The sequence below is a fragment of the Mirounga angustirostris genome, unplaced genomic scaffold (genome assembly GCF_029215605.1).
Source record: "Mirounga angustirostris isolate CCGP_5_RB_7025 unplaced genomic scaffold, mMirAng1.0.hap1 SCAF_16, whole genome shotgun sequence".
NCBI classification, from domain to species: Eukaryota; Metazoa; Chordata; class Mammalia; order Carnivora; family Phocidae; genus Mirounga; species Mirounga angustirostris.
This window is the reverse complement of record NW_026991724.1, coordinates 7,226,142-7,249,981: the sequence shown is the minus strand read 5'-3', so window position 1 is coordinate 7,249,981 and position 23,840 is coordinate 7,226,142. Positions and strand designations below refer to the sequence as shown.

The window sequence follows — 23,840 nt, the reverse complement described above, 5'->3', positions numbered from 1 at the left end:
CAGAGAAAAGGGAACACCTAGAAAAGCTCCCAACCTATACACTGAAGCAGAAAACAAAACACCAGGCTATCCCAACCCCTGGGGAGATGAGTATACACTCCTCAACTGAGTGGAGTGAACCTCAATCCAGGATATTTGGTATAATTTAAAAGAGAGAATAGAGCCCAGCCAATTGTAACAGAAAGCATTTTTGTCCTTGCAGGCTAAAGCAACCTAGCCCTTATCCCTAGATCTCTCTCCCTCCCTCCACCATTCCCCCAGGTCACAGATAAGTGGATGGAGCACAAAATACCTAGCCCTCGAAATATAGCTTGGAAAGGAAACAATCTGGTTTCAAATAGGGTAGGAAGAGAGTCAAGAAGTCATCCACACTACATAATTGCAAATAGAATATTTGATCAGAGTCGCCCAAGCATAAGAAAGATGAAAAGAAATGTCACAGAAACTACGCAGACTTACTGAAGAAAAAAAAGAAGGAAGGAAGAAGGGAGAAAGAACTCAAAAAACATGACTCAAAAGAGAGTAGGAAATCCCTTATTGCTACTTCATACCACCAACAATAAGAACATAAATCTCAATAAAACAAGAGCTCCAAATAAGAGAATAAAAACAATAGAATGGGATTTTCTGAATGGAGACTGAAGAACTAAGGAAACAAATTGAGAACCAAAACAATAATATTATGGAAAACTAATTCAGGACAGCAAAGAAAGAACTTATCTTGTGTGGAAAACTGAACTAGTGAAATAAAAGTCTTGCATTACAATTAAAATGACAAACATCTTAAAACTGCTCAAGAGAAGCTGACAGATATGGAAGACAAAAATTATCCAACATACGGATATTTGATCCTTAAACTGCGAATCCAATAAAGATTTAAGAAGATGTGCTTACAGACAGAATACCAAAAAAAAAAAAAAAAAAATTGCCCTGATATAAAAATAATAATGATTTTCAGATCTAAAGGGCACAATCTATTGCAGGAAAATTTTATTGAGAATGCTCAATACCAAATATATCCCAGTTAAGCTGGAATTATATAGAATCAGAAGGAATTCCTCCCATACCCAGGACCAAAAATAAAATTACGTATGGCGTGCCTGGATGGCTCAGTCATTAAGCGTCTGCCTTCAGCTCATGTCATGATCCCAGGGTGCTGGGATCGAGCCCCGCATCGGGCTCCCTGGTCAGCGGGCGGCCTGCTTCTCCCTCTCCCACTCCCCCTGCTTGTGTTCCCTCTCTCGCTGTGTCTCTCTCTGTCAAATAAATAAATAAAATCTTTAAAAAAAATAAAAAATAAATAAAATTATCTACAAGGAAGAAAAAAAACTCCTAGCTATCCTCAGACAGATCTATGGCAGCTCTCAAGGCCGGGAGACAAAGGAATAACGTCCACAATGTTTTAAATGGAAGAAAGTGTATCTTGAGAATGTTATACCCAGTCCAGGATGCTGCTCAAGCAATACAGGGCTTATAAATCATCCTGGAAAACAATGACTTCTATTGAAATCCGGACAACTGAGAGATGACCTTAAATAAATAATTCAGGGATGCAAAAGACATGTGGACAGGGCTGGTGATGAGCACTGCATCTATTTCAAAATAGAACCAAGAGTAAAGAACTATGGGGAAATATATTAAAATAACTGAATGTGAATGTTATAAACCTGGAAAATTAAAAATAGTGTAACTTTTAAAAACCAAGAAACAAAAGAAGTGATAGGAGGAAACGCATACATGTTAATGCTCTCATCTTTCTTAGCAAGAGTAATTATACTTGCTTAAAAACTGAAACATGTAGCTTTTTAAAATCTCCAACCACTTGATATAAATAAACAAATACATGAATAAATAAATAAATAAATAAAAAATAGGGGCACCTGGGTGGCTCAGCCAGTTAAGTGTAGGACTCTTAGATTTCGGCTTTGGTCATGATCTTGGGGTGATGTGATCAAGCCCCATGGCTGGCGCCACACTGAGTGAAGAGCCTGCTTGGGATTCTCTCTCTCCCTCTCTTCTCCCCCTCCCCCTTCTCCCATGTGCTCTCTCAAATTAAAATAAAATAAAATAATATAAAATAATAAAAATAAATAAAATCTCCAATCACTTAATTCTCATTCTCTCCCCACCCCACCTCTATCCCTCGCTCACATCCTTTCGTCCCTCTTAAAGGAATTTTTTTTTTTTTTAAGATTTTCTTTATTTATTTGACAGAGAGAGCACAGCAGGGGGAGCAGCAGAAGGAGAGGGAGAGGGAGAAGCAGACTCCCCGCTGAGCAGGGAGCAGGATGCAGGGCTCGATCCCAGGACCTTGGGTTCATGACCTGAGCCAAGGACCCTGGCTTCATGACCTGAGCCCAAGGCAGACGCTTAACGACTGAGCCCCCCAGGGGCCCCTTAAAGGAATTCTTTATCATATCTCTTGTGGTAAAGACACATTTAAAAAAAAATTTCAACAATTCTTTCCCTCTCACTATAATTTCTAGTGAGTATTGACTTCAAATAAAAGTAAAGTATTAAACTGAATGCTTTTAATAGAAATAGCATCTCCCTTTTTTTTACCATCTCCCTTTTTCTTTTCTTTTTTTTTTTTTTTAAAGATTCATTTATTTATTTGACAGAGAGAGACACAGTGAGAGAGGGAGCACAAGCAGGGGGAGGAGGAGAGGGAGAAGCAGGCCCCCGCCGAGTAGGGAGCCCGATGTGGGGCTCGATCCCAGGACCCTGGGATCATGACCCGAGCCGAAGGCAGACGCCCAACGACTGAGCCACCCAGGCGCCCCCCATCTCCCTTTCATAAAATATTTACATCTATACTCTAACTGTACACATATACATAATACATTAAAATATGTGCCTATATCTATAAAAATATATCTAGCGCAGTTAGTTGTTCACCCAGTGTCAGCGATGGTTCTTTCTGAGCGGTAGGATTTTTCCTTTGCTCCTGCGTTAACTTCTGTGCATCTTTTGATCTGTTTACAACAAGCACATCGTTCTCTGTTTAAAAAGACTCTAGGGGGGTTGTACTAAGAAGCAGGGACAGCAGAGGTGAACGTGCCAAGGTGGTGGAGGAGGAGAGAGGGAGGAGCAGGGCATCGGGTGCACAGGGTCGGAGGCAGGGGGGCCGGAAAGAGGAGTGGCAGGACAGGGCGCTGCAGGAGGGGAAGCACCGGGAGAGGAGCGGGCGGCACTCGGGGAGGAGGAGCGCAGCGCAGCGCGGGAAGCGCGGGTGCGGGCAGAAAGCAGCGCCTGGCCCCGCACTGACCTACTTTCCTCCGGGCCCTCGGTTGTGGCCAGAGCTCCTGCTGAGACAGTCCGGAGCCTCGGAGACACCACAGGCTCGGGAGGAGGCCAACCTGGACCCGCCGCGGCCTCCTCCTCCGCGCCCACAGCCCTCAGGCGCCCCCCCGCCGGCGTCCCGGGAACGGGGAATCCCCGCGCAGACACTGCGGCCAGGCTTCCTGGAAGAGATAAGCCGGTTCGTCTATTAAAGCCGAGTCGCTCCGTGGGATCTGCGGCCAGAGAGCAGGCGCCCTTCTCCCTGGAAGAGGACTAGAGCCTCTTGTGCTCTGGGACCCTCGCCTCTCTGGCTGATGTCCCCCGACTCCAGGCGGCCTGGAGGCCCACGCGGTGACTCGCGCTAGGTTCCTCCTGCTCCAGCTGGCCTCCCAGCACCTGCCCAGAACTTGAGAATGACAGGCTCACGGTGTCAGCTCAGCTCTGCCACTTTCCCCCTGGTGTCCTTGGGCAAGTCACTTGATGCCTCTGTGTCCCATCTTTCTTGTTTTTAAGATGCAGAAAATGCCATTTACATCCCAGGGCTGGGTGAGGAGTAAATAAATAACGTGGGTCAGGGGCGCCTGGGTGGCTCAGTTGTTAAGCGTCTGCCTTCGGCTCAGGTCATGATCCCAGGGTCCTGGGATCGAGCCCCACATTGGGCTCCCTGCTCTGCGGGAAGCCTGCTTCTCCCTCTCCCACTCCCCCTGCTTGTGTTCCCTCTCTCACTGTGTCTCTCTCTGTCAAATAAATAAAATCTTAAAAAATAATAATAATAATAACATGGGTCAGGATGCCTGGACTGACCACCGACACATGCCAAGTGCTCAATATAAAATGTTAGCTTAGGGGCGCCTGGGTGGCTCAGTTATTAAGCATCTGCCTTCGGCTCTGGTCATGATCCCAGGGTCCTGGGATGGAGCGCCGCATCGGGCTCCCTGCTCAGCGTGAAGCCTGCTTCTCCCTCTCCCGCTCCCCCTGCTTGTGTTCCCTCTCTCGCTGTCTCTCTGTGAAATAAATAAATAAAATCTTTAAAAAATAAAAATACAAAAAATAAAATGTTAGCTTATCCCCTCATTAGGAAGCTGCTTTGTAGGGGGCAGGAATGATGGCCTCAGGTGCTGGCCAGCACCTGGTCAGGAGTGATTTATGTCATCATAGTTACTTATGCCCTGAGACAGTAAGTAACCAAGTGCTTGAGGAAATGGGTCTTTTCTGAAATATTTCCTATGAAATACTTCGGCCCTGGGACCACTACCTACAGAACTATGTTTTGGATCATTGGTATAAAAAATAATAAACACTTAAAAAGCAATTGCTACGAGGTAGATGGAGGGTGTCAGAGCTTTAGGTGAAAGAACTCTCTTAGCCTCTCAGCAGCAACCATCAGGAGGAAAACAGGCTGAAATAAGCGGAGGAGTTATAAATGGACATTTATCATTTTGGGGGTCATACAGCATCCATTCCCCCCTTTTTATGGTTAATATCATCTTGATTTCTTCTGGGGAAATTACCTCACCTGCCCTGTGCCATCTTGAGTAGCTGAAAATCAGTCTCCTGCCCTCCTCACACCAAGGAGTAAGCCCGTGACCCGACTTGGCCAACTGGACTCTCCTTCCCCTCAGGACTTGGAATCATGATAGGAAGATACCGAGACAGAGGAAAACACTAATAAAAATAGTAGAGTTAGAACAACAGTGGGGCATTTTCTTCATGCTGGTGATGCCCTATCTAGATTATCAGTGCTCCCACCACCACCCACCACCCACAAGTTTCATGTCCGCCCATGCAGAGCTCTAGATGCAGGAACACAGCTAACATCTGGACAGCTGCAACCTGACATCCCAAGGGCATAAATGTGTTTAAGAGTGAACTCATCATCTCCCTGTCACCCCTCAACCTGCTCCTCTCCCACGTTCCCTGTCTCAGTGCAGGCCACCACCATCCTTCTAGTTTCCCAATGGAAAGGCCTGGGAATTATCCTAGACCCTTCTTTTCTCATCCCCCATTCATCTGGTCTCCAGGTCTGTCAACTCTGCCTCCTAAAAGCTTGGAAACCCATTCTTCCTTCATTTGCTTCAGTTCAGGCCTCCATCCTTTGTCTCTTGGAAGATGGCAAAAGCTTCTCCAGGAAGATGCCTCCTAGGTCTGGGCCTTCCTCCTCCAACTCATCTTTCACTCTGCAGTCAGGGCGATCTTGCTGAAATCTTCCACATGGTTGTGTCAGGAGCTTGAAGCTCTTCGACACTCTGCCTTTTGCTCCTCAGTAGAGCCCAGGCTCCTTATCATGGTAAACAAAGTCTTGTATCCCTTGCCACGCTGACCCATTTCTTCTCATCTCTCAACACTCCTACCCAAGCACCTTCCTCCACCCACAGGAAAAGTTTTCATTGACTCCAGAACATTCTTTGCTTTTTTTGCATTTACACTGTTTCTCAGTTCCACTCTGGCTTCACCGCACTGCATTTATCCTACGAGTCCTGTCTCACTCTGTATGGCACTTGGTTGGGCACTGCCGACTCTTTCTCCTCAACCCTCCTTTGTCCAGGCATGCATGTCTAGCCAACCCTCCTCTGAGAGATGTTTTCAATGTCAGATAACTTAGAGTCTAGGCACAACATCTGCCCTCAATAAGTCTTTGTTCAACAAGGTTGCAGTCAAGTCTTGCCAGCTACAGGGCCATTCTCTTTCTTCAAGTTGATCCCATACTTCTATTTTGTGGATTTTGAAGTTTTTCTCTCAAGGGGTATTCTTATTTCAGTGTTCGTTAGGGATATTAGGACTCTTCTGCTTGTGATTGATGGAAAATCCACATTTAAAATCGTTTAGGCAAAAAGAGGGAATGGCTTACACAGCTGTTCAAGAGTCATGTCTGCCTTCAGGCACAGCTGCATCTAGGGGCTCCAGTGTCGCCAGGGGAACATGGTCTCATGGGTAAACTACCTTCCTTTGTCTCAGCTCCCTTGCCAGGCAGTGTTCTCCGCGTGGTGGTAGCATGGCTGCAGTAGTTTCACTCTGGCTTCACCGCACTGCATTTATCCTACAAGTCCTGTCTCACTCTGGCCCCTCTAACAAGCACATCATCTCAAACAGAGTAGGATGAGTGAATGAGTACATTCTGGTTGGAGACGGGTAAAGGGGATGGTCTTGCATTTGCTTTTTTCCCAGGCAGACTGTGGGAAGCTGATTTCCGTTTCTGAGAGTGACTAAGACGTAAGCCTGAAACTACTCCGTAGTGCCATACAGGTTAACAGGTATCAGAGCTCCCTTGGCAAGATTCCCCATCTAGTGCAGGGGCTCTGCACCTGGGGGTCCCATGGCTGGGCTTCCTGGAGTTTTGTGAACCTCCTGAAATTGTACGTACAATTGTACATCTTTTGGAGAACGTTCATAGTCTCGATAGGATTCTCATGGGGGGCTCATTACACCAAGTAGGTTACAAATTGCTAACATAGTAAGTGAAAGTATTTCAGGCGTTCTAACAGAGAAACTCCTCTTAAAACCATCAAATTCTTTTGTATATTCCAGTCTCATTCTCAGGACACCCTCTGATAATCTGCTATCCCATGTAGTTTCCCTCCAGGGAGAGAATGCAGTGAGCCACTGGGGGGGGGGGGGGGCCCTTAGCTCCACTTGACAGCTGTGTTTCTCACTGCAAAGTAAGAAATGGGGGGGACACTGGGGAGGGGGCTGCCTTATCTGAGGGTGCTCAGGTGCAAGTATAGCAGGACTTGGGGAGTAATAAACTTTCCTGTATGTTATCTCACTTAATCATAACAAACATGAGACAGAAATTACTATCCCCATTTTTATATGAGATCAAGGTTTATAGAGGTTAAGAAATTTCCACAGGGTCGCACAGCTGCCTGACTTCCAAGACCATGTGTTTTCCATGCTGCCAACAACTACCACAAACCATATCCAAGTGCTGGGAACCACACACTGGTCTTTGTGGTAACTTTACTTGTGGTGCTACTGTCTTGATTCGCAGCCCCCCACCCGCAACATGCTTCCAGCAGTGGACCACTGCCTTTGCCCCAAGCCACAGGGAATGTGAGCTACCTGGGACATCTTCTGGACAGAGAGGCTGATTTAGGGATGGAAACATGACCCGAGTCCATCTTCCCTGGACTGTGTAAATGGAGACAGCACGGAAGGCCCTTTGCCTCTTGAGTTCTGGAGAAAACTAATCTTCACGAGGAGAGAATAAAGTCAATCAGAAACCAGAAGAGATGAGAGACAGGTAGCAGGAGCTCCAGCAGCTGGAGATCCAGTTCTAGTTCTAGAAGTTCTTTGCATTCCGTGAATTTCTCTCATAAGAGCCTGGACAGAGTCAGTAAACATCAACTGCAGTAACAACAAACTTCATAGCTACCTTTCATTGCATTTGTTCTTCATATCAAAACTCTAAAGTAGGCTCTATTCATTTTACCACAATGAGCCAAACAAAGGAATAAAGTGGTTAAGCGGATGGGCCAAGGTCACACAGTGGTGAGGGGCCAAGCAGAACAGAGGAGGTAGGGCTCCAACTCAACCACCATGCTGCATCGCTTTCCATCAACGTGATGAAAGTGCGTGCCAGCATTTGATTCCCATCAGTGAAAGCAGAGTGATGTCATGACTCAGTCTGCGGAGGGAGCTGGAAGTAGTTTAGATGCTTCCAACGAAAAGAGTTTGCCCCAGAAGATGGACACTTCCTAGCTTACCGAGAGAACCAATGTATTAGTATTTTGTTGCAGCAAAAGACTCCGAAAATCTCAGTGGCTTCCAACAACCAGGTTTATTTCTTGCACTCTGGTTTGCAGTCAGCTGCATCTCTGCCCCACTCTGCTCCACAAGTCTTCTCACTCCAGGGCTCAGGCTGAAGGAGCAGCAACCATCTGGGACATGCCGATCATACTGCAGGAAGGCAGAAAGGCAAGAGGCCAAGCCAAACTATGCAATATCTTTAAAAGCTTCTGCTTTGATATGACATAAAATCACGTCCCCTCACATCACACTGGCCAAAGCAAGCCCCATGGCCAAGCCTGACAATATATTCCGCCTATTGGAATAACTCCTGGAAGAAATATATTCCACTCACTGGAATCACTCCTGGAAGTCATATGGCAAAGGGTGTGGATATATAAAACCCTCAGAGGGAGGAAGAAGATGGTTGCAAACAGTAACATAATCAATTACACCAAGAAACAAGCATGGGCTGGAACAACAGAACATATGACAAATCCACCTTTCGTCAGAGGGAGCCCTCCAGTAGGGCTGCTGGGAAGAGGACACAAAGCGATGAGACTTATGAATTGAACAAGGACAGAGCCCCAGCTGCAGACAGGCCAGGTTTCAGTGGCAAAAACAGAAAGTCCTGAGAGCTAAGGCTTTCAACATCTGGAGCCCAAAGAGAGAACTCACAAAAGACCAGAATACAGTGGCCCAACGGAATGCCTGATGAGTGTGTCCTAGGAATAATCATTGCCTCAGGGTTTTGAGTAATTTTCCCATCTGTTTTCTATTACAGTCATTGTGCTACTTTCTTAAATTATAAAAATAAGCCTTTTTTTTTTTTTTTTTTAAAGACATGAGCCATTCCTGAAGCCTAAAAGAGTATAGACAGCAGAGGCAACTTCTTTCCAATGTCAAACCTCATGGTGTAGAGGAAGGTTCATATGTCGGATGATGCACCAAGGGTGTATAATTTCAATCCTGTGGGGCAAATGGTTCTGCCACCTAATGTAATGACTGACAAATGGAAAGGTGGTGGTCAGGAAAAATTTTTCCTTGGGGGGGTGTGTGTGTGTGTGTATGTCCCCAACCCAGATGTTCCAGGAATTTTCTGCTCAGATCCCATTTGAGATTGAGGAAAGAGAAAGGCCACCATGAGTTCAGTATGAGTTGGAAATCCTGGGTTCCTTTCTGGCCCAAGAAAGGAGATTAGGTCACAGGGGCTTAAAAATGTCTTCGCTCGCACTAAGTGTGTGAGACAGTCAGCCTGGGGTTTTATGGAAGTTAACAATGAGTGTGAGCTGATTTGAGCTCAGATTGGTGCAATGTGCACAGAGACTTTGGTGGTGGGCTTCTGAGTTACACAGACCTTTGAATCCTGGCCCTACTTCATGACACCTCTGTGACTCTTGGCAAGTCATTTAATCTCCGTACCTCAGTTTTCTCCTTGAAAAATGGGACAATAATAGCATCTACCTCATTGGGATGTGTTTTGGGGATTTAATACACACATCTAAAACTCCTAGCATTGTATCTGACAGATAGTAGGCAAATAACAGAATTCAGATAGAAATAACTAATATAATAGAAACAAAAATGATGGACATATGTGTAAGAAAAGCTGGTGCTACCTGGTCACCATTTCCTCCTTCTCCCCCTTCTCCCAGCTCCCCTCCACTTCGGGGTCTTATTGGGGAAATCCAGCTAATCGATGGGAGAAGAGCGAAAGAAATGGGGATAAGGACTTGCAGTGGAAAAGGCTAAACAGAACAGAAACAAAAACAACCAAACAAGGGCACCTGGGTGGCTCAGTCAGTTGGGCATCTGCCTTCAGCTCAGGTCATGATCCCAGAGTCCTGGGATCAAGCCCCGCATCGGGCTCCCTGCTCTGCGGGGAGCCTGCTTCTCTGTCTGCCTGCCTCTCTGCCTGCTTGTGCTCTCTCTGTCAAATAAATAAATAAAATCTTAAAAAAAAAAAACAAGCAAACAATAAACGAGAGAGAGAGAGAAGGAAAGGGGAGAAGAGGGCCTGAACAGTGAGGGTATCTGTGAAAGTTCTGAAGACAGGAAAGGAAGAAATGGGACGACTTAGAAGCTGTTTGGACAGATAGTGTGAGAGAGCAGGTAACCAAGATGCACCAAGGAAAGGTGATGAGTTAGTTCTCAATTGCTGCATAAATTTTCCCAAAATTTAGCAGCTCACAGCAATACAGATGTATCATCTCACGGTTTCTGTGGGTCAGGAACTGGGGAGACTGAGTTATTCTGGCTCAAGACCTCTCATGAAGGTGCAGTTACCGCGTTAGGCAGGGATGAAGTCACCTCAAGACAAGTCGAACTAGAAGCCACCCTCACACGGCTATGGGCAGGAGGCCTCAGCTCCTCACCACAAGGGCTTGCTTGGGTATCTTTGCAACATGGCAGCTGGCTTCCCCAGGGCGAGTGAGTCAGCTGAGGGAACAGGAAGGAGCTGACCCAGCCATGGAAATCCCCCACCGTCACTTCCACTATATTCTGTCCACTAGGAGTGAGCCACTGAGTCCAGCCCACTCTCAAGGGGAAGGGAACTGGCCTCCATCTTTTGAAAGGGGAGAACATAGAAGAATTTGTGGACATATTTTAAAACCACTGGAAGGATTTAGGGTATATCGCTGCAGATTGTGATTTTGATTTCCTTGAATATATTGTGGGATGAAGCTTGGAATATTTTTTGCCTTAATCATGAAATTTTTTGTTGTTGCTTTGTCATTGACGTGGTCCCTGGATTGGTCTTTATGTTTCAGTATCATTTCCCTTATGCCTGAATGACACCTGTTAGCATTTCTTATAGTGTATGTCTGCTGCAGGTGAGTTCTCTCAGCCTCCTTCTGGTTCTGCAACTCTAAGTACACATATAAAAGACATCGGATGTTGTCCCACAAGTCCGTGAGGCTGAGTTCACTTTTGACATCTCTTCAATCTCTGTTCTTCAGATTGGGCCATTATTACTCTTCTGCCTTCCAGTTCCTGGATCTTGCCTTCTGCTATCTCAAATCTGCCACTAAGTACCTTCAGGTATTATTCATTTCAGTTCTTACTTTCACTGCCAGAACTTCCATTTGTTCTTCTTTGTGGTCTTCACTTCTTTGCATAGATCGCCTGTTCGCTCCTTTAGTTCTCGGAATGCATTTATAATAGTTGCCCTAGAGTTGTCCTTTTTTAAGCCCGACATCTGGGCCATCGTGGGTTTAGTCTTTATTGCCTGCTTTTTTTCTTGACTAAACATTACATTTTTCTGTTTGCTTGTACACTAGTGTCTCTTGACTGAATACTGGGCGTCGTGAATAATCCGTGTGTAAAGTACACAAGACTGTGTACGCATCTGGATTTTGTTATCTTCTCTTCAAAGGCACCGCTTCCACAGTTCAGTTCCTGGCGGATCATCCTGACCTAGTGTAGGTTTAGTTTTAGGAGATGTTAGTGCAGATCTGTGGAAAGCCCGGTGTTTCCCAAGCTCCTCCAACTTGGTAGGGCTCAACGAGTATGGAAAACTCTGCCTCTACTGCAAATCTCTTTTTTTTTTTTTTTTTTTTTTAGAATTTTTATTTATCTATTTGAGAGAGAATGAGAGAGAGACAGAGAGCACGAGCAGAGGGGAGGAGCAGAGGGAGAAGGAGAAGCAGACTCCCTACTAAGCAGGGAGCCTGATGTAAGGCTCGCTCCCAGGATCCTGAGATCATGACCTGAGCCAAAGGCAGATGCTTAACCAGCTGAGCCACCCAGGCACCCCTCTACTGCAAATCTTACCATGACTTTGTTTTGGGTTCTGTTAGGGAAGGTACAAATTAGCTTTTTCCGCAGGCAGTATTTCTCAACTGGCGTGATTCTGCCTCGAGAGGACACTTAACAATGGCTGGAGACATTTTTGACTGTCACAAGTCATTGGTGTGGCACTACGGGTCTCAGGTGGATGGAGACCAGGAGGCTAACTATCCCACAATGCACAGGACAGCCTCCCCACCGCCCACCACCTCCCCAACAAAGAACTCTCTTGTCCAAAACAGCAATAGAACCAAGGTTGAGAAACTCTGCTCTAGGACAGTCCTTCCTCCTAAGGCAGCCTTCCTAGCATCTCAGCCAGATGCCATTAATGAGCCATTAACAAGCCATTAATGAGCTCTCTCCACTCTGGCAGGGCTGAAAATGCAATGAGCCCCAGACCAGCACCGCTGCTCCTCTAGTACCTATACTCTGCTCTCCGACCTGGAGCAGCGGCTCTCTGGTGAACCTCCGGTAGTCTTGTTTGCACATGTGTCTCAGCCACAGACTCGGAAGGGACCACCACACACAGTTCCTTCTGGCCCCATGGATTCTAGCTTCTTCAGTTGCCCTGAGCTCTGATCTATGCCTCCTGCAGTCAGTGGGACCATTGTGTTCTGCTCAAATTCTAGCTCCTGACGCCACAGTTAGAACACCGTCTCCAAGCAGGGAGCTGGACAATTACAGGACTCGATTCAAGTTTCCCACCTCTCAGGGATCAGTCTTGCTACACCTGTTGTCCACTGGCTGACCAAAGTTGCCCCACATAGTTTGTCAGACCTAGTTGTTTGTGGTGAATCTGTAAGTTACTCCATCGTGACTAGAAACTCAAGTCCAGTATGTTTATCTTGGCCTTTCCATTTCTAATCAAAACCTTATAGAAATTGGTGAATCTGAAGAATTGTGATAACACATCTACCATAGGTGGCCCCAACTAACCACTCGCTGAAGACATTTCTTTTTTTTTTTTTTTTTTTTTAAAGATTTTATTTATTTATTTGAGAGGGAGAGACTGAGAGAGAGAGCACATGAGAGGGGTTAGGGTCAGAGGGAGAAGCAGACTCCCTGCCAAGCAGGGAGCCTGATGCGGGACTCGATCCCAGGACTCCAGGATCATGACCTGAGCCGAAGGCAGTCGCTTAACCGACTGAGCCACCCAGGCGCCCTCGCTGAAGACATTTCTAGTTCAGATTGTCATGCAACAAACATAAACTGAGCTCCCTCGTGGACAAGGTTCACTGGATTTATCTGCATAACAACCCTGAGAGGTGTGCGTCATCATCCCCATTTTCTATGACATAAACTTGTGTCAGGCAGTGCAATTTTCCTAAAATGTAGGGGAGATAAAACAGACCTGAGGATCATATGGAAACACATCAGAAACATGAGTGGGTCTCTCCCATTTCAAGTCCGTGTCCTTTCTTTCCTTTCCAGCATCTGCAGCTGTCTTCCTGGGATCTATCCACCATCTCTCAGAGGAAATTAAATGGCCTCATAACGGGACTGGTTTTTCCCTTCTCACACCCATCTGCTCTCTGCTAATTTCATTCATACTTTCCTTTTCTGGCAAACCCGTATCTGGTGCTGGGCCTCTTTGTCCACATTTGTCCTGGGACATATCTGAGGGTAAATACTGCCTCTCTCCCAGGGATCCAGGAACTTACACTGTCGAGAAAATGTTTTCCAACATTTATATCACACAACTTTATTTCCTGTTAAAATCTTTTTAAGACTTTTTTTTTAGTTTTAAGTAATCTCTGCACCCAACATGGGGCTCAAATTCACAACCCCAAGATCAAGAGTTGCACGCTCTACCAACTGAGCCAGCTGGGCATGCCTCCTGTTAAAATCTTTTTTAAAAATCTCTCAAGTGTTAACTAAGCAGTTATCCAATGTGGGAAAGAGAAGACTGAATGCTTTCTGCAGAACACCAGTGAATACTGATCTATTTATTCCTATTTTTATGAATCAGGAACCACTTTGTAGGTTGAAAACAGAACCACATTATCTGTTTGCACTAGAGAATTACAACAAAGAGCAACTACATTGTAGTAGGTTGATTGGAAAAATCAAACATATGTATATATACACACACATACACACACACACACATATGTCTATGTTCTAACCCCTAAAACCTGTGAATGTGACTTAATTTGGGAAATTGGTCTTTGTGGATATAATTAAGGGTCCTTTTTTTTTAAGATTTTATTTATTTATCTGACAGAGAAAGAGACAGCGAGAGAGGGAACACAAGCAGGGGGAGTGGGAGAGGGAGAAGCAGGCATCCCACGGAGCAGGGAGCCCGACGTGGGGCTCAATCCCAGGACCCTGGGATCACAACCTGAGCCGAAGGCAGACGCTTAACGACTGAGCCACCCAGGTGCCCCTAATTAAGGATCTTGCGATGAGATCATTCTGGGCATCCAGGTGGTCCTAAATCCAATGACAAGTGTCCTTATAGGATGCTGAAGAGGAGAGACACAGAAACACAAGGAGACCACATGCAGATGGAAGTTGAGATTGGAGTGATGCCAACAGCCATGAGAAGATAGAAGAGTCAAGGAAGAGAATCCCCTCTGGAGCCTTTGGAAGGAGCATGGCCCTGCTGACACCTTGATCTCACATGTCTGGAGATTTTTTGTTTTAAGACACCTAGTTTGTAGTAAGTTGTTACAGTAGACACAGGAAACTGACACACATGTTCGCAGAAAAAGGCAATCTGACACACTAACTACACTAGACTTTTCAAGATCTTGTCCATTAAGATTTGGTTTCCTTCTTGTTGGTGGATTTCTTCAATGGCTAACTCTTGCTAGCACCGATGGCCAACCATCAGAGCAGACTGCAAGTGTTTAAGTCAAAATAGAAGAAAAACTTAAAATTGAGAAATTCAGAAACACTTAATTTTCCTGCTGATTAGGAAGTGATTGTTGAGTGCTTCCATAGCAACCAAGGTGGTGCAGTTAGAATACTTTCAGCTGCAAGATGATGGAAAACCCAGACCAAAGTGGCTTAAACCTCAACACTTACTGGCTCACATTCTGGAAGAGCAAAGGTGGGATGGACTTCGGAGCCACAGTGATCAAGTTGACAGATTTCATCATCTCTCCACTCTGCCATTTACAGCACTGGTTACTTCTCAAAGCTGCCCCCCTCATTGTGGGAGGAAGGCTGTCCTAGGCAAGCAGGACTCCATGCTTCCTCTTTTAAGTCCAGGAAGAGAGTCAGAGAATGAGAGACAGAGACAGAGAGAGATGCTTTCTGTAGCTCTCTCCTTAGAGAAGGTACTTTCTGGTAGACTTCAGCAAACCTCTCCAAGTTAATTGGTCAAAATTGGACCACATGCCCTTTTTTTTTTTTTTTAACCTATTGCTGGTAAGAATGATGGGTCATCCTCAAACTCATGAGGCCCTGCACCCTGAACTTGAGGCAGGTCAGGTTCCTGCACCGTCTCCCAGAATGCATTAAATGGGGAGTAGATACTTAAACAAAATGGAGGTCTGTGAGGAAGGACAGGGAAGGGAACACTGACGGGTAGGTATTGTATATAAATGATGATGCAACAATACCAATGTGCCCACCATCCCTTCTACCTTAAAATACAAAATACAGCCATGGTTGAAGATCTCTGCATTCTCCTGCACAATTACATCCCTTCCTCCTCCTTAGAGTTACCTGCTATTGTAAATTTAGGGCATATCATTCTCACAGATTTCATTCTGTTTTTATACGTTTGTATGCCTAAGCAGTATGTTTCATCCTTTTATACGTTTTTAAACTTAATATAAATGGGATGTGTACATGTATTCTGCTACTTGCTTTTACTGTTCATCCTCTGATTTAGACACGCCTACAGGAATATGTGAAGTTCCAGTTCTCACATTTTCATGGATGTATTCCAATGAATGGATTAATTCTCCTGTCCGTGAACATTTAGGTTGACGCTTTTTTCTTTAACTACTACAAAGGAAGCTGCTGTGAACATTCTCAGTACATGACTCTATATTCCTAGGAGAGTTTCTCTTGGGTATATAACAGAAGTAGCCTCACTGAGTTACAAGGTGTGTAGATCTTTAACTTTCACTGTTCTCAATAGAGGCTGTACCAAATTATATCCCACCGGCTAGGTGTGAGGGTTTTGCCCCTCCACACCCTTGCCAACACATGCTGAGCCCTACTTTAAAATTTGCTAGTCTTGGGGCGCCTGGGTGGCTCAGTCGTTGAGCGTCTGCCTTCAGCTCAGGTCATGATCCCAGGACTCTGGGATCGAGCCCTGAGTCGGGCTCCCTGCTCAGTGGGAAGCCTGCTTCTCCCTCTCTTTCTCCCACTCCCCCTGCTTGGGTTCCTTCTCTCGCTCTCTTTCTCTGTCAAATAAATAAGTAAAAATCTCTAAAAATAAAAAAAATAAAATTTGTTAGTCTTGTAAATCTTCTTTAAATGGTCTGTCATTCTTGCTAGTCTCCAAACTCCACACAGATGGGCAACCAACCACTGTTTACTCGATTCACTCCAAGACCCCAGACAATGCTTAGCACTTGGTAGGTTTTGTGACAAAGAGATGGGGCAGATGCTGAGCAAATTTTTTAGGGCAGGTTCCCAGCCTCCTTCTTCTCTGCATAAACCCTTTGCTGTGCTGTTAACAATAAGAAGGAGGGAGGGTATAGTCTAGTCACTGGGAAAATCTTGCTATTAGCTGACTCAGCACACTCATGGGATTTGGAGAGTGGAGAAAACCTTGTCTCTACCTTTGCTCTCAAACTGCCTATCAGTCAGGAGTCCTCTCTTCTCTCCTTCTCCCATGGTGCTCTGGGTACCTAAGCCCAAACTAGGCCTCCTGGCCAGGGTCTTCCTCAGGCTCAGTTGTTCAGGTCCATCCTGTTTACCCTTTAATGGAGATGGGGGTTGGGAAGTGGATGGGTGAGCAGGGCGGAAGGGATGAAAAAAGAGAAGAAAAGCAGCCTTCCTGGTCCCACCTTGGTGGGGAGCATACCAACACACAAATTTCTGAGCTCATAAATGGATTTGGTCTTCCCTCTGCTTTTTCAAATACCTCCTTCTACTGTCCTAATTTAGTATGGGCCAAATTCCTAGAAAAAGACAAGTGTGCACCACACCCAAGACAGTGGGGAGTGCATCTAGTTTTTGTTTGTTCCAAATCCAGCTTCCCCGAAGTGGTTCTCAACCAGGGGCAGCAGCGCCCTCTGGAGGCACGTGGAAATGCGTGGCGGCATTTTCAGCGGTCTCCCTGCTTGGGAATTTAGTGGGTCAGGGCCAAGGATGCCCACAATGAACAGGTCAGAGCTACACAGTAAGGAACTCTCAGACCTAAAATGCCAGTACTGCCCCCACTGAAAATGCTGTGGGCCCTGGGAGGCTGAGGGCGAGGCCTGTCAAGGTCACAAGTGTGTCCCCATGGGAGCATGTGAAAGAATGGGTGAACGCAGTCTTGTATGGCATGAGCTCACAGAACCCAAGTGCCTGCTCCAAGCACACACTGAAAACCAGAGTGTTAACTCATCAGTCAGAAACTGTCTAGGAATCTGAAGGGAAAATATCCTCTCTGCCAGGAAGTGAAATAGTCTTTAGATGTGGGGAAAAGATTTTGTTCTCTATCCCTGGAAAGCTATGCAATCCTATCTTGTCTCCTACTTAGAAATGAGGGAGTCGAAAAGATACAGTCACAGTAGAAAAAAAAAGAAAAGAAAAAGCATAAATGCTCTGATACTATAAGGCAGCTCAAACCTGACATACATCAATTCCGCCCCCCACACCAGTCCCCTCACCACCACATCGCAGTGACCATGAATGAACATCACGCAGCAAAATTTGCCAGAGGAGTTACATGGGCTTTCAGGAGAAAGTGAAGGGCGTTCCCAAGCCTGTCTTACTCGGAAAGGGGAGAGCAAGCGACTAAACACTGGGCTCTAGGTCAGAGGGCAAGGGGTTCAAACTTCAGCTGTGATGCCCAGTAGCTGAGAAACTTTGGGTAAGGTGCCAAACTGCTCCAAGTCTGTTTCCTCATCTATAAAATGGGGATAACGATACTTACCCTATAGGGTAACATGAGGGTTCAATGAGTCAGTAAGGCACAAAGGACAGGGCCTGGCACTTAATATCTTAACACGTTAGTACTTTTTATTATTAATTCTTTGAATAGCAACCCCAAATAGCAAGTAATAAAGCCACTGACCGCCTTGCAGAACAAAATAGACGTTCAGCCATTTAACCCAAGGACATGAGCAGACCAACAGAACACCCTGTTCTTAAAAGACACAGATGAAGTAATTTTATTCTGTCTCCAAGTCATTTTGTTCCCTGGTTGAACGACAGTGTTTGTGACTCACATTAAATTATAATTGTGTTTCTATATCCCTCTGGTGATAAATATTTCACTTTTAGCCCTATTTGCAAAAAATGAAGGTCTTCCAGCCAACTTATTCCCCATTCAAACTTCACAAATTCGTTTTTCTTCCCCCATCCTCCACCTTCCCCCTACCCCAGGCCATTGTTGGCATTTTGCTGTACGAAGGAGTAGATCTGTGCTTTATTCCAATAACTTTGAACATTGATAATAATGAAAACACTTGGCATCTGTTTTCTGTTGAAATGTGAAAGCTTCAGAGCAATATTTACAAAGCCTTCTTCCCCAACCACTGTTCTCAGATTTGGTAAAGTAACACTAAAACATGACATTCCGAATCAGAGTAACAAGCTGTTCTGGGGCTGTGTCAGGGCCAATCCTTTATATTTTCAAATTTATGAGTATGCTACTAGAGAAACATCACTTACCCAGCTGATCCAACAAATGCTCTCTCCTGTCGTTCACATGCAATAGTTTGGATCTTCCTGACTCAAATCCCAGTCAAAGCCCCTTTCCACACGTTTTGGAGACTGGGGGTGCCGTGGGGACTATCTCCATAATGGAAGTGTACGGGAAGACGCACATTCATAAGTTAACCGATGTTTTAGTGAAGATGCTCTGGCATAAACCAATCAAGGTAGGAGCAGGAAAGGCTATTTTTTTTTTTCTATCAAACTCAGGTCCCTATTCAGAAAGCTGAGAAAAGTTCTCCCTGGAAGAGCATGTGGGCAGGCAGCAACTTTCACACATTCAATTACACAGATTTAAAGCAAACCCACTATCAGTAAATATTACTGTGTATAGGAGGCTGAATAATGGCCCCCAAAGAGATCAGGTCCCAATACCTGGGACCTATAAATGTGACATTATTTGGAAAAGGGGTCTTTGCAGATGTAATTAAACTGAGGGTCTCAAGATGGGGCAATGATCCTGGATTATCTAGTGGGCCCTAAATGCCATCATCAGGGTCCCTTATAAGAAGGAGGCAGAGGGAGATCAAACAGAAGAGGCCATCTGGCAATGGAGGCAGAGATTGGAGGGATGCAGCCACAAGCCAAAGAATGCTAGCAACCACCAGAAGCTCGTAGACGCAAGGAATGGATTTTTCCCTAGAGCTTCGGGTGGGAACACACCCCTGCCGACACAAAGATTTTAGCCCAATGAAGCCAATTTTGGAATTCTGGACTTCAAAACTGAGACGATAAATTTGTGTTGTTTTAAGCCACTATGTCTGTGGCATTTTGTTACAGTGGCCACAGGATACTAATGTACTATAAAAGTAAAAGGCACATCATAACAGAGTCAAAATTTAACACTGGGAAAAATTTAATCCAATCCTCCCTCTGTTCCTGTTTTACAGACCAGGAAACTGAACCAGAGAAGAGGCCAAGTGTCACGGTAAATCCACACACAGTGGGAAGCACAGCTACAAGCCGGTCTTCTGAGTCTCACAGCTCTTTTTAAAGAAGGGAAGTCAAGCCTCTGGACTGCTTGGGTGCCCTTCTAACCATCTGAGAATCTTTCCAGCATTGTCCAGTGTTGTCCAATATGGTAGCCATGAGCCGCCTGTGGCTATTTAAATTTAAATCCATTAAAATTAAGTAAAATTTAAAACTCAGTCCCTCAGTCACACAAGCCACATTTCAAGAGCCCTACACTCACAGATGGCCGGAGGCCACTGAATTATGCAGCACAGGTGAACATTTCCATCATTACGGGAAGTTCTACTGGACAGTGCTAGCCCAGACACACGGAACACCTGGCCAACTTCTTAGCAAACTTAAAAACTCCAGGTCTGTCTGTTCATCTTGCATTTCCAACACCAGGTACACTGGCTGGCCTTCCTTGGGAATCCCATAAGGACTTATATGAAGGTGCAGAGTGACACCAGGGATTGTGATCCCCCCTCACACCTTCTCCTTGCTGAGTAGGGCTTTCCTCTTGGCTTGGAGGGATACTGCAATATGGGCCAAGGGACCACACCCCATGCAGCTTCCTGTCTAGGCCAGGGAGCAGCAGAGGAGGCCAAGAATAAGACAAGGGGGCTAGACTTTTTCAGACCCTCCCTAGATCCAGCTAAGGTCCCAGAAGAGCCCAAAGAGCATTCAGGGACTGCTCCTAGCTTGTTCTGATACCCCTTGGGATGCCAAGAGAAGTCTGACACACTCTCTCTAGAAAATATGTGTGGCCCTTCAGAGTTCAAAAGCAATGCCATGGTCTCCTTTGATCCACACAACTGGTGAAGCAGAGACCTCCATTTTATAACTGAGAAAATGGAGATTCAAAGAAGTAAAGAGAGATGACTTGCCAAACATATGCAGAGAAGCCAAGATTCTAGTGAAAAATTCTGACTCTAAAAACTTGCCGTTCACACCACCACCTCTTCTTCCTTCTTCCCTAAAGACATAGAGATATGTCCTAGGCCTTCTTGAGAACACAGGATGAGTCTTGCTCACCGGTGCAGCCCAGGCGATATCTAGCAGTGCCTTCTTCAATCAATCAAATAATGCTTAAGCTTGGTTTTTACATCTCACTCTCTTCGCTAGGGAGAAGTTAAGAAGACAAATCAAGTCCAAAGGGAAATAAGACAAATACTTGGAAATGCACTTCTGAGTAGTCAACTCCAGAAACAGAGAAATGTTGCACAAATTGACTTCAGATAAGTGAGTTCCTTATACTGACACAGAAAGCTACATGCCACACTTGAGATAGGGTTTTTAGGGCAAACAGCAGGCATTTGTGTCCATATGGCCATGTTCTAGAGGCTTTTTCTAACATACACACACACATGTTAGGATTCTGTGGACACTCACAGTATTCCAAGAACAAGATATAAACCTCACCACGCCTGAAATGCGATCATTCAATCTTCACCACAACTCTATGCAGTAGGTATGATAATCAGTCCCATTTCACAGCTGAAGGAACCAAGGTTCAGAGAGTTTAGGTAAATTTTCCTTCCATCACTACAGCTCATCGGCGACAGAGCTGGGATCCGAATACAGTCTGTCTGATTCTAAACTCCTTCCCATAGCAGTACCCTGGTTCTCAACAAAGTCTGAAATAGACATTTTGGATTTATAGGAATTTGTCATGGAAAATAAGGTCTGGAGAGAAAAAGAGCCTTCGAAATAGTTATGAGTAGGGTTCTATGAGGATGGATATATATACATATCTCATATTTTGAACATACTTCTTTTCTTTTTTTTTAAGATTTTATTTATTTGACAGAGAGAGACACAGTGAGAGAGAGAACACAAGCAGGGGGAGTGGGAGAGGAAGAAGCAGGCTTCCCGCCAAGCAGGGAGCCCAATGTAGCGCTCGATCCCAGGACCCTGGGACCATGACCTGAGCCAAAGGCAGACGCTTAATGACTGAGCCACCCAGGTGCCCCTTGAACATATTTCTAATTCCATTCATAGTGTTTCCATTGTCAACATCTGTTGGGTATTTTTTTTTTTCAGGCTGCCCTCTGTTTTTAGCAGAAAAACCCAGAACCCATCAGAATCAATAAAAATAAAAATAAATCCTACCTAGGAAAAGAACCACCAAAGGTACTGAGTCCTTTTCTCAGAACAGTACATATTGATGACACACTATATTTCTGGATGAAATTGCTTCTTGACTCAAAGAATCTAAGACTCTTTCAAAAAAATTTTTATTATAGAAATTTCAAGCATTCATTAGAGAGAAAAGTATAATAAACCCTTATGACTCCACCTTTTATTTCAACAGTTATCCACTCATGGCCAATCTTGTTTCATCTAATCCCCCTGCACTCACTTTGTTTGCTACTATTTTAAAGTAAATCCCACACATCTATCACTTCCCCCGTGAATACTTCCATAATGCATCTTTAACCGAGGACACCTTTTTCAAGGTAATCATAATCCATTATCACACTTAACAAAGTTACAGTAATCTCTTATCATCTGAAACAAAATCATACTCAAATTTCTCCAACTGTCCCCCAAAAATGTCTTTTTTGCAGTTGGTTTGTTCCCATCAGAATCCAAGCAAAATTAATATATTGCATTTGGTTATGTGTCTTGAGACTCTTAATTTTACACCACCCTCAAACCTGAACACAAAATGGATTTAAAACTTAAACATAAGACCTGAAAACTGTAAAACTCCAAGAAAAAAAATTAGGAAAAAGCTCCTTGACAGTGGCCTTGGCAACAATTTTCTGCAGATGACAGCAAAAGCACAAGCAACAAAAGCAAAAATAAACACGTGGGACTACATTGAACCAGTAAGATTCTGCACAGCAAAAGAAACAATCAACAGAATGAAAAGGCAATCTACAGAATGGGAAAAAATATTTCCAAGCCATATAGGTGACAAAGGGTTACTATCCAAACCATATAAGGAATTTATACAACTCAAAAGCAAAAAAACAAAAACTGAATTAAAAAATGAGCTGAAGACCTGAACAGACATATTTCCAAAGAAGACATATAAATGGTCAACAGGTACATAAAAAGATGCTCAACATCACCAATCATCAGAGATATGCAAATCAAAACCACAATGAGACATCACCTCACACCTGTTAGAATGGCCATCATCAAAAAGACAAGAGACAGTAAGTGTTGGGGAGGATGTGGACAAAAGGGGATATTGGCACTTGGGGATATTAGGAATTGCGAATGCTCTGTGTGCAGAGCAAACACTCCAGTTTAGCCAGGTCTAAAGTTCTCCACACAGAATGCTTCAACTTCTCAGTTCTCTACCCTGAAGAGCTGCGTAGAAAGCAAATGCCCTGAAAGTTTCATAATGGCTCTGCTCTTCAGTTAAGTAAGATTTTGCTGTCATATTAACACTCCCTCAATATATCACCAATTGGAACTGTTCTCAAAAACCTCACGTACGAAAAACAAAACAACAACAAAAAACTTCAATACAGGGCGCCTGACTGGCTGTCGGTGGAGGGTGCAACTCTTGATCTCGGGGTTGTGAGTTTGAGCTGTGTGTAGAGCATAGAAATTACTTAAAAATAAAATCTTTTTAAAACATAAAAAATAGGGACGCGCGGGTGGCTAAGTGGGTTAAGCGTCTGCCTTCAACTCAGGTCAGGATCCCAGGATCCTGGGATCGAGTCCCGCATCATCGGGCTCCTTGCTCAGCGGGAAGCCTGCTTCTCCCTCTGCCTGCCGCTCCCCCTGTTTGTGTTTTCTCTGTCAAATAAATAAATAAATTCTTAAAAATAAATAAATAAAACATAAAAAGTAAAATAAATAATAATTTAAAAAAAGAACTTTGGTACAAAAGCCACTTAAGAAAAGTGCTTAAAAATTAACTGGAGAAGGGGGTGCATGGGTGGTGCAGTTGGTTGGACATCCAACTCTTGGTTTTGGCTCAGATCGTGATCTCAGGGTCCTGAAGTTGAGCCCCCTGTCAGGCTCCATGCTTAGCATGGAGCCTGCTTGAGGTTCTCTCTCCCTTCCCCTCCGCCCCTCCCACTCACTCTCTCTCTCTCTCAAATAAATAAATAAATCTTAAAAAAAAAAAATTAAGTGGAGAAAAAGAACTAAGCTAGAGAAGGGGCCAACAAGACTGGAGGAAGGTCTTTAACCTCAAAGAAGTAGTCACTTTATGGAAGGCAGTTACATCAGAGATAGTTCAGATCAAAAAAAAAAATTTTTTTTTTTTTTTTTGGTCAGAGATTGAGCACAAGCAG

The 23,840-nt window shown here is 44.6% G+C and overlaps 1 long non-coding RNA gene across 1 annotated transcript in view; it reads right to left on the bottom strand.

Moving 5' to 3' along the window:
• The window catches only part of LOC135362778 (uncharacterized), a 39,306-nt gene extending 35,747 nt beyond the window's left edge, over nucleotides 1-3,559 (bottom strand). The window contains exon 1 of the long non-coding RNA XR_010407975.1: nucleotides 3,269-3,559. This is a non-coding gene — a long non-coding RNA (uncharacterized LOC135362778). The remainder of the gene's footprint in view (nucleotides 1-3,268) is intronic.
• Nucleotides 3,560-23,840: the final 20,281 nt, after the last annotated feature.